This window comes from Benincasa hispida, chromosome 3 (assembly GCF_027475165.1).
Source record: "Benincasa hispida cultivar pf3 chromosome 3, pf3_genome.v1.1, whole genome shotgun sequence".
Classification (NCBI taxonomy): Eukaryota; Viridiplantae; Streptophyta; class Magnoliopsida; order Cucurbitales; family Cucurbitaceae; genus Benincasa; species Benincasa hispida.
Window position 1 is genome coordinate 15049254 of NC_143480.1, and position 7748 is coordinate 15057001.

A 7748-nucleotide genomic window follows, 5' to 3' on the forward strand; every position below is an offset into this window, starting at 1 on the left:
AACACCCCTACCCGCGGGTCCCCATCCGGATTGGGGCGGAAATCCCCGATTTGACTGGGAATGGAGGTCAAACCGAAATCTTAACGGGGTTCCCGATTGGGTACGGGGAGGGGTGGGTATCTCTGCCCCATCCCCATCCTCGATTAAACTTTTTATTTTTTAATATTATATATATATATATATATATATATATATATATATTCATTACAAATATTTATATATTTATATTCATATATAAAAAAGATGGAGATGGGTCCCCGCAGGGATCCGTTTCCCCGACAAGGAATTTTCGTCCCTATTGTCAACCCTAAATGTATCTATACTTAAAAATTCAAAGACTAAAAAACTAATTTACCTTTTAAGATTTAAATCAAAATGGTTTATTTATAGAAGATAATTTTTTTTCCTTCCAGATATGATATAATAATCTAACGCAAAATAATGTGATAATTTTTAATGTATCTTATATTAACTTTTTTAACCTTACGTCAAACAGTTTCACCCTTTTTCCCATATTTTGTTGTTGGATTTCATTGAATTTCCAAGGTATTCTAAAGTCATTTGATAAGGAAAAGATTATGATAATATTTAATATGGTTCTTTAAAAATAATAACTTTATTATAAAGATTCATAAAAAAAAAAAATCAATTTCACATATTCCATTTTGATATGCCAGACATTTAAAAAAAAAAAAAAAAAAAAAAAAAAAAAAAAAAACTGCAATTTAACTACAATTCCAAATGTGTATTTTAAAATGATAAAAATAAAAGTACAAATATATAATGTAATAAAGAAGATCAGTATTTAAAAACAGAAAAGTAAAGCAACCGAAAGGTTCCTATTAGGCTATAATAACCGAGTGGTTTAGGTACACAAACACTTTTGATTTTTTTTTCTTTTTTTAGGATCTTTTTATTTTATTTTATTTTTAAACATTAAACATGTATATATAAACAAATTAATATCCATTAAGGTCTAAACATTCCTCTTAAAATGAGTGGATAATATATAAGTCTATAAATCGTATTCAATGGTCGGCATAGATGAGAATATGATGCACATCTTTCGGAAGAGATGTCTTATTAGTACTTGTTTGGTGATGTTTTTTTAATAAAAAATTTCATTCTTAGTCCCTAAGTTTTGAGTAGTTTCTATTTGATCATTAAATTTTAGAATGTTACACATTTAGTCTTTAAGTTTTGAGTTTTGTTTCAATTTTATCCGTAAAATTCAAATGTTATAATTTTACTTTTGAAATTTAAGTTTTGTTTTAATGGATACTTAGGTTTCAAAATTTTACATTTTCACCTCAATTTTTCATTAAATACTCATCTTTAATCATTAAGTCAATTTCTATTAGTTAATTAAAAATATGTATGAAGTCAAATTTTAAATAAAAAAAATGAGTATTTAGTAAGTAATCCAGATTAAAAGTATAAATCTTAGAAACTAAATTGAAACAAAACTCAAATGTTAGGGATAAAGTGATAATATTTTGAAACCTAGTGATTAAATAGAATCAAACTCAAAATTTAAGGACTAAATGTATAACATTTTGAAACTTATGAACTAAATAAAAACTAAACTCAAAACCTAGAGAAAAAAAAAAATTCCTTTTTTTTAACGGTCTGGTTTATTATTTTCTATTTAAAAAAAAAAGAATTTGTTTGGTGATGACTTTTTTTTAATAAAATAAATTTATTTGTTTATTTGTAATTCTCTGGATTTTGGAATTAATTGATTTTTTTGTTTTCAGATTTCCGGCAAAGCCTCAAGGGAAAACTTAAAAATATTTTGTTTTATTGTACGACCTTGCAATTACTAATTTAGCACAACTTGTATTAAGTAATGTATGAGGATTTTGTTTTTAAACTTAGAGGTGTAAACATTATTGGGCTACTTCTCGTATTTGGGCTCCAACAGTTCCTTTCAAACTGGGCTTGATGATGAGCCCACACAGTGGCCCAATATTTATATGGGAAAGTTGTAGAGAATTGACCTACGGAAATTAAAATTTCACAAATGTCCTACTTGAATTATATTTCATAATTAGATTTCTGTATAATTTGAGAACAATTTTAATTTTATAGTTCATTCTCTCTTATATTTAATTTTCGTTTTATTTTATAATTAAAATATTGAAAAAATCAAAACGAAATTACCCTATATATCATCATTAATTTTGAGTTTTCATTTAATTATTTTTTTATTTTATTTGTTAACTAATATGGTATATATTCCTAAGTTTTGTGATTTCTTATTTTATTCATTAACCATCCGTAAATTTTAGGAATGTGATAGGGCACTTACATTTAAGGCTCCGTCCGTCGATGTACAAAATTCCGTTTCTTCCTTTTACGTCCGACAACGGGTTTCTTGGCAGTATTTATGTATATGTACCATGTTTATTTCAAACATATACAATGTTATTTCAAATATGTGTGAGATTTATTCCAAATGTATTTAGAACACGTACAAAATTTAAGGTTCTATATTATATATATTTCATATTTTAATGTTAGTCTCGTTTTCATTGAGATATATATTTCATACTTTGTCATATATGCACATGTATATCATACTAAGATAGATGGCATTCTCTACTTATTTGAAATATATCCATATATGTTTGAATCCGAAAACAAATGTACAAATAAATCTCTTATACATTATGTAATATAACTTACTTGACTTTCAAGTGTGAGTTATTAATGAGTGTCAAGTGTGTGAATATAGAATATTTTTTCCCATGTGCTTTTTTCTTATTTCTATAGTTTTATAAGGTTGCCAACAAGTTAACAATAGAATCTGACATCTTCAAGTAAAACTCAATCAAATGGAGTCAAGTGAACATTGGGATCGAGTGGTGTTGGTGTTGTGGCGGAGTCAGTGATGCCTAAGCTGTTGGAATTTGTGTCATAATTCTCCTAGAGTCTCGTTGTTTTGTAAAGATATACATTGTTTGATGAATGAAATAAATGTTATTTAATTCTGGCATTTACTCATATCCAATAAACAAAGCTCATTAGTTATCTTATGTGAACTTAAGCATGTATATGTGATATACAAGTGAATCATGCCTTAAGTGATAACCTAAATAGGTCTGTAGTATAAGGATTAAGGTGGGATACCTGATCCTAGTGACACTATGGATACGGCCGACTTTGTAAAGGTTTGCAAGTGTTGTAAACTACTACAGATGGTAGATCCTAACCATTCATGTGGAGACGTGCAAGTGAAGGTGTCCTATACAAAAAGTTAGTAGTATAAGACCTGGACCACAAGATGACTAGACTCTGTATATATAATGTCGTTGATACGAGAGACTTACATCTCACCTAAACAACCATAAGTGACACGACCTCAATCCTAAGTGTTTTAGGAACTCCTGCCTTTAAGGGCAATCCTTTGATTAGTATGGGTGAGAGTGGCCAGATTGCCAACTCAACATGCCTACCTTTTTGGGGACTTATCTGATCTAGGAGCTGGAAACTCAATCCACAAGATGGAATTCAATCCTTTCCCGAAGCAGGGATAAGTAGAGAGACTGCTCCCTTAAAAGCTGATTCCGAGGCTTGAACATAGTGGTCACGGCTTCTCTTTGGAAGAGAGGACTTAGTCATAGTAAGACTATGACTTATATTCATTAGAGGGATCAGTGGTACTTAAGGAGTTAGATGTAACTACAGGGACATAACGGTTATTGACCCAGCTATACTTACGAGCGATCTATGAAGGGTTGTCGCACTTCTGATTGGCTTAGATGGACACATAATATATCTATGGTAAGGAGAGTTTAGCTGTCGATCTTTAATAGAGTGCTTGACAGTTAACGAATGATGGATCCCGTGACTAAAGAGTTTAGTAAGTTATTCACATACCGTTGGAGCTTTGAGCTACAAGTCCATAAGGTTTCTTTGGTAGCTCAATGGATTCAGTTGAGGATCAGTTCTTGGTATTGATTTGAAATGTTCAAATTGACAAGAGATATTTTGATTATATATGATATAATCGGTATCATGTATGAGATACATCTAGTGGAGGATTAATGTGAATAAGATTTACATTAAGTACCATGGAATAGAAAAAGAACTATAGTTTATATGTTTCATGAGATGAAATATTAAAACTATAGGTTATAAATATAGTATGATAAGTTGGTTATCATTTATATTTATAATAATATTAATTATTGGATAATTAAATCTTTTTCTCTAATAACCAATTGAGTGAGAGGTTATTGGTGGTTCATGGTAACCGTGAGATAAAAAGGAAAATTATTTTCCTAATTTTAGTAAGTTTTTTGGAAAAGTTTGTTTTGAGATTTCTCTCGGAAAAACATGTCACGGAAGCTTGTCAAGTAAATACCGATTTACTAAGCGACGGCTTGTTTTAATAAATGATCGTGTAATGTTTTGTAGGCGACAGACACTGAGCTAAACGGTGAGTTAAAAGATCGCTTAGCTTTTGCTAGACGATCGCTTAGCTTTTACTAAACGATTGGGCATCGACCTATACGATAGGTTTCTATCTTCTCCCACTTTCCCAATCGTGTACACGAATGTTCATTCCTTCTTCATCTGCCTCATACCAAGTCCACACAGAGCTCACCCTCTAGATTTTCATATCGAGAATACCAAGGTAACCTTCTTGATGGTGTCATACTCAACTCGACTCGACACCGTCAAGATTCTGTGGAGGCCGTTTGTGTTGCTGGGGAGTTCATGACCGAGGCGATCGCTGAGGACGAGCACGAAGTGTTCGTGCAGTGTTACGATCGTGTTGTTGGAGCGATCGAGGTTTCTGTTTCGAGCATTCGTGAGCAAGGAGCGTGGAGACGATTCGACAAACGTTCGTAGCATTCTCCTTGTTTATTTGATTGTTCATGCTGTAATTTCTGTAACAATTTCATAACTGTATGTTTTTGTAATGTTCATTCATGATTGTAATTTGGAATAATCTATTTTTCGCTGCTCATGAAAATCTCGAGTTCGATTTCCTTCAATTGGTATCAGAGACAGGTTTTTCTGATATTCCAAATTACAACTCTATTTTAAACTTCATTTGACACTCGCGGTGGGTTTCTGTATCTGCATTTAATCATTAAGTGCATTTGTGGTTGAGTTGATGAATCTTTTGGGTTTAATTGCCTTTAGTTGTAAGGGCCCCTGTGTTTTTTGGCGTAATTAACTTTGCAATCGAGTCTGTAATTCAAAGTGTTTGAGTTAGTCGAGTCGTACGTGATGAAGTTTCAAAGCATGGAGATGCGATTCTCAACAAAGAAGTAGACCAAGCGTTGGTCGTACCATATAGTCTCAGGTAAACAATCGTTGGGATTTACCAAAGTGATCATTTAGATTTTTCTAAACGATCATGTAGTATTTACTAAACGATTGTTTAGCTAATGCTAAGCCATGGGGTAAATCGTTTACTCTATCGCATAGCATTGGTTGCCCGATCGCGTAGGCACGGGAGGTAGCGATCGTAGTGGGAGCATGTGATGCTCGTCGTTTAGTAAAAGACGCACGCTAGACGATCGTGTAGTTAGCAAGCCTCATCGCTTAGTTACTACCTACACTATCATACGTATGCGATATGGAGGCGCTAGCTAAGCGATCTCTTAGGCGATGGTGCTTCGCAGCATCGTAGTCGTTTAGACGATCGCGAAAGGTAGGCGTTGTGTGGAGCGCACTAAGCGATCGTGTACCTCAGGCTTCATCACTTAATAAAAGGTACATGATCATTTAGTAATAGCTAAACGATCATTTAGATTTTTCTAAATGATCGTTTAGATTTTTCTAAACGATCGTATAGTATTTGCTGAACGATCATTTAGCTTTGGGACCGTTGGTAAGCGATAGAACAAAGCGTTTGCTTTATCGTGTAGACCATCGCGGGGAATTTAGTCACGATGGTTGGAGACACGATGCTTTGCCCGAGCGGTTCAAGACCCGGTTCGCCTGTTTGTCTTTGTAATAGTTAGCTTTCCTTTTGTGTTTTTAAGGTAATTTTACCCGGTTCATCAACATTGTTTTATTATACATGTGATGTATGGTGCTTATATGCCAAAATATTTGACATATAGTTTAAAACCCACCTTAGGTTGTGCAATTATTCATGCATCATGTATTATAAATGTTATAATATTGCATGAAGAAATTACTTGAAAGCATGCGCATGCATCATGAAATATAAGAGTTATATTTTGCATGCATTGAGCATTATCATGCATCATCCTTTTATTATAAGTGTTATAGTCTAAGGGTGAATAGAAGCATGTTGTGCTAGTTTCATTGTTAATTTGTATAAGTGTTATATAAAAGAAGTAGCAATGAATGAAGAATGCATTGAGCATGACACTTAGGCTGTTTATAAGTGTTATGAATGCCTTACATGTGTTAGCTTCGCATTGTGGTGGTTGTTTCCGTTTATAAAGGAAATTAGACCTAAAATCGATAATTTAGATTTGCATGCGGACTTAGGGTGAACTCAAGTTTTTTAAAAGGGTTTTTAAATTGGATTTGAGATAGACCTAAGTTCAAGTAGTTCTAAAGAGTTTAGAAACCTAGATTAATCTTTTAAAATCGGTTTAATAGGATTAAATTGGTTGGTATAAAAGATTAAATTTGTTGTAAATCTATCTATAAGGAACCTTTTGTCTAAGGGGGGTTCTAGCTAGGTTGGGGTTCTTAAGTTGACGGAAACATAACACCCCTACCTAGAAACCTACCTGGAAAGGTGAATTAGATAGATTTTCAACAAGCATGCGACAATTTGGTCAAAGATTCCGTTAAAGAGTTTAATGGATGATGATCAAAAGTTGTTTAATTATCCAAGGTAAAAGTTACTCTTGGGCAAACTTAAAAGTCACTTAGTTAAAATCCTTAGCAGTGTTTTTTTCTAAGTAATCTAAATCCTAGGTTATAAAATACTCAGTGGGAGGAGGAGATGTATCTGATATGCCTATGATTCCACTCACATTTCTCCATGTATGTTCACACCGTGAGATTCATGCTTGGCCTCGTGGTGCCCTAGGAGCATCCCCCTTCAGATGGTGTTTGCATGAGTCAATATCAAGGTGAACGGAGAGAGTGTTTATAGTAAATGGGTGAAGGGTGTGTGTCAACACGTCCTATGGTCTCTGTCATTGGTTCATACCGTGAGATCATTCTGTACTCTCTCGTGTCGCCTTTGAGCGTCCCCCTTCGGATGGATTTTGTGCAGTTGGTCAAGATCAAGGTGAACTCTAGAAATGGATAGGGTCGCTTTAGGTTTTTCCCCAATCGGATTTTTTCCCTTCAGATTGGCCTTTTGGGACGGACCTCTAGGGCCTAAAATGGCGGGTCACACTTACGGGAGATTGTTAAGTAAGTTAATGATCTTTTGGCCAAATCAATGATGGCTAGTCGTTATAGGAGCAAGATTTGTTCTAGTATTAATGACTGGTTGAGAACTTCTCGATTCAAATGAGGGATAACTAACCTCCATTCGTCGGCTTTTGTCCTAAACCTTTGAAGCGTAATTGCGAAACTAGATGTCACACGGGGTTCATGTTAGTTTTACTAAAACCTTATTGGATGTTGTTTTGTTTTACAACGAGTATTTTCTTAAAACCTAACGTAGGTCAATGTGTTTTTCTTTTCAGTAACTCGTTAGTATTTTTGTCTAAAGATTTTAATATGACCGACTACTTACGGTGGAAAGAATCATGTGAAACGAATTTCATGGAAAACGACCTCGATCCTAC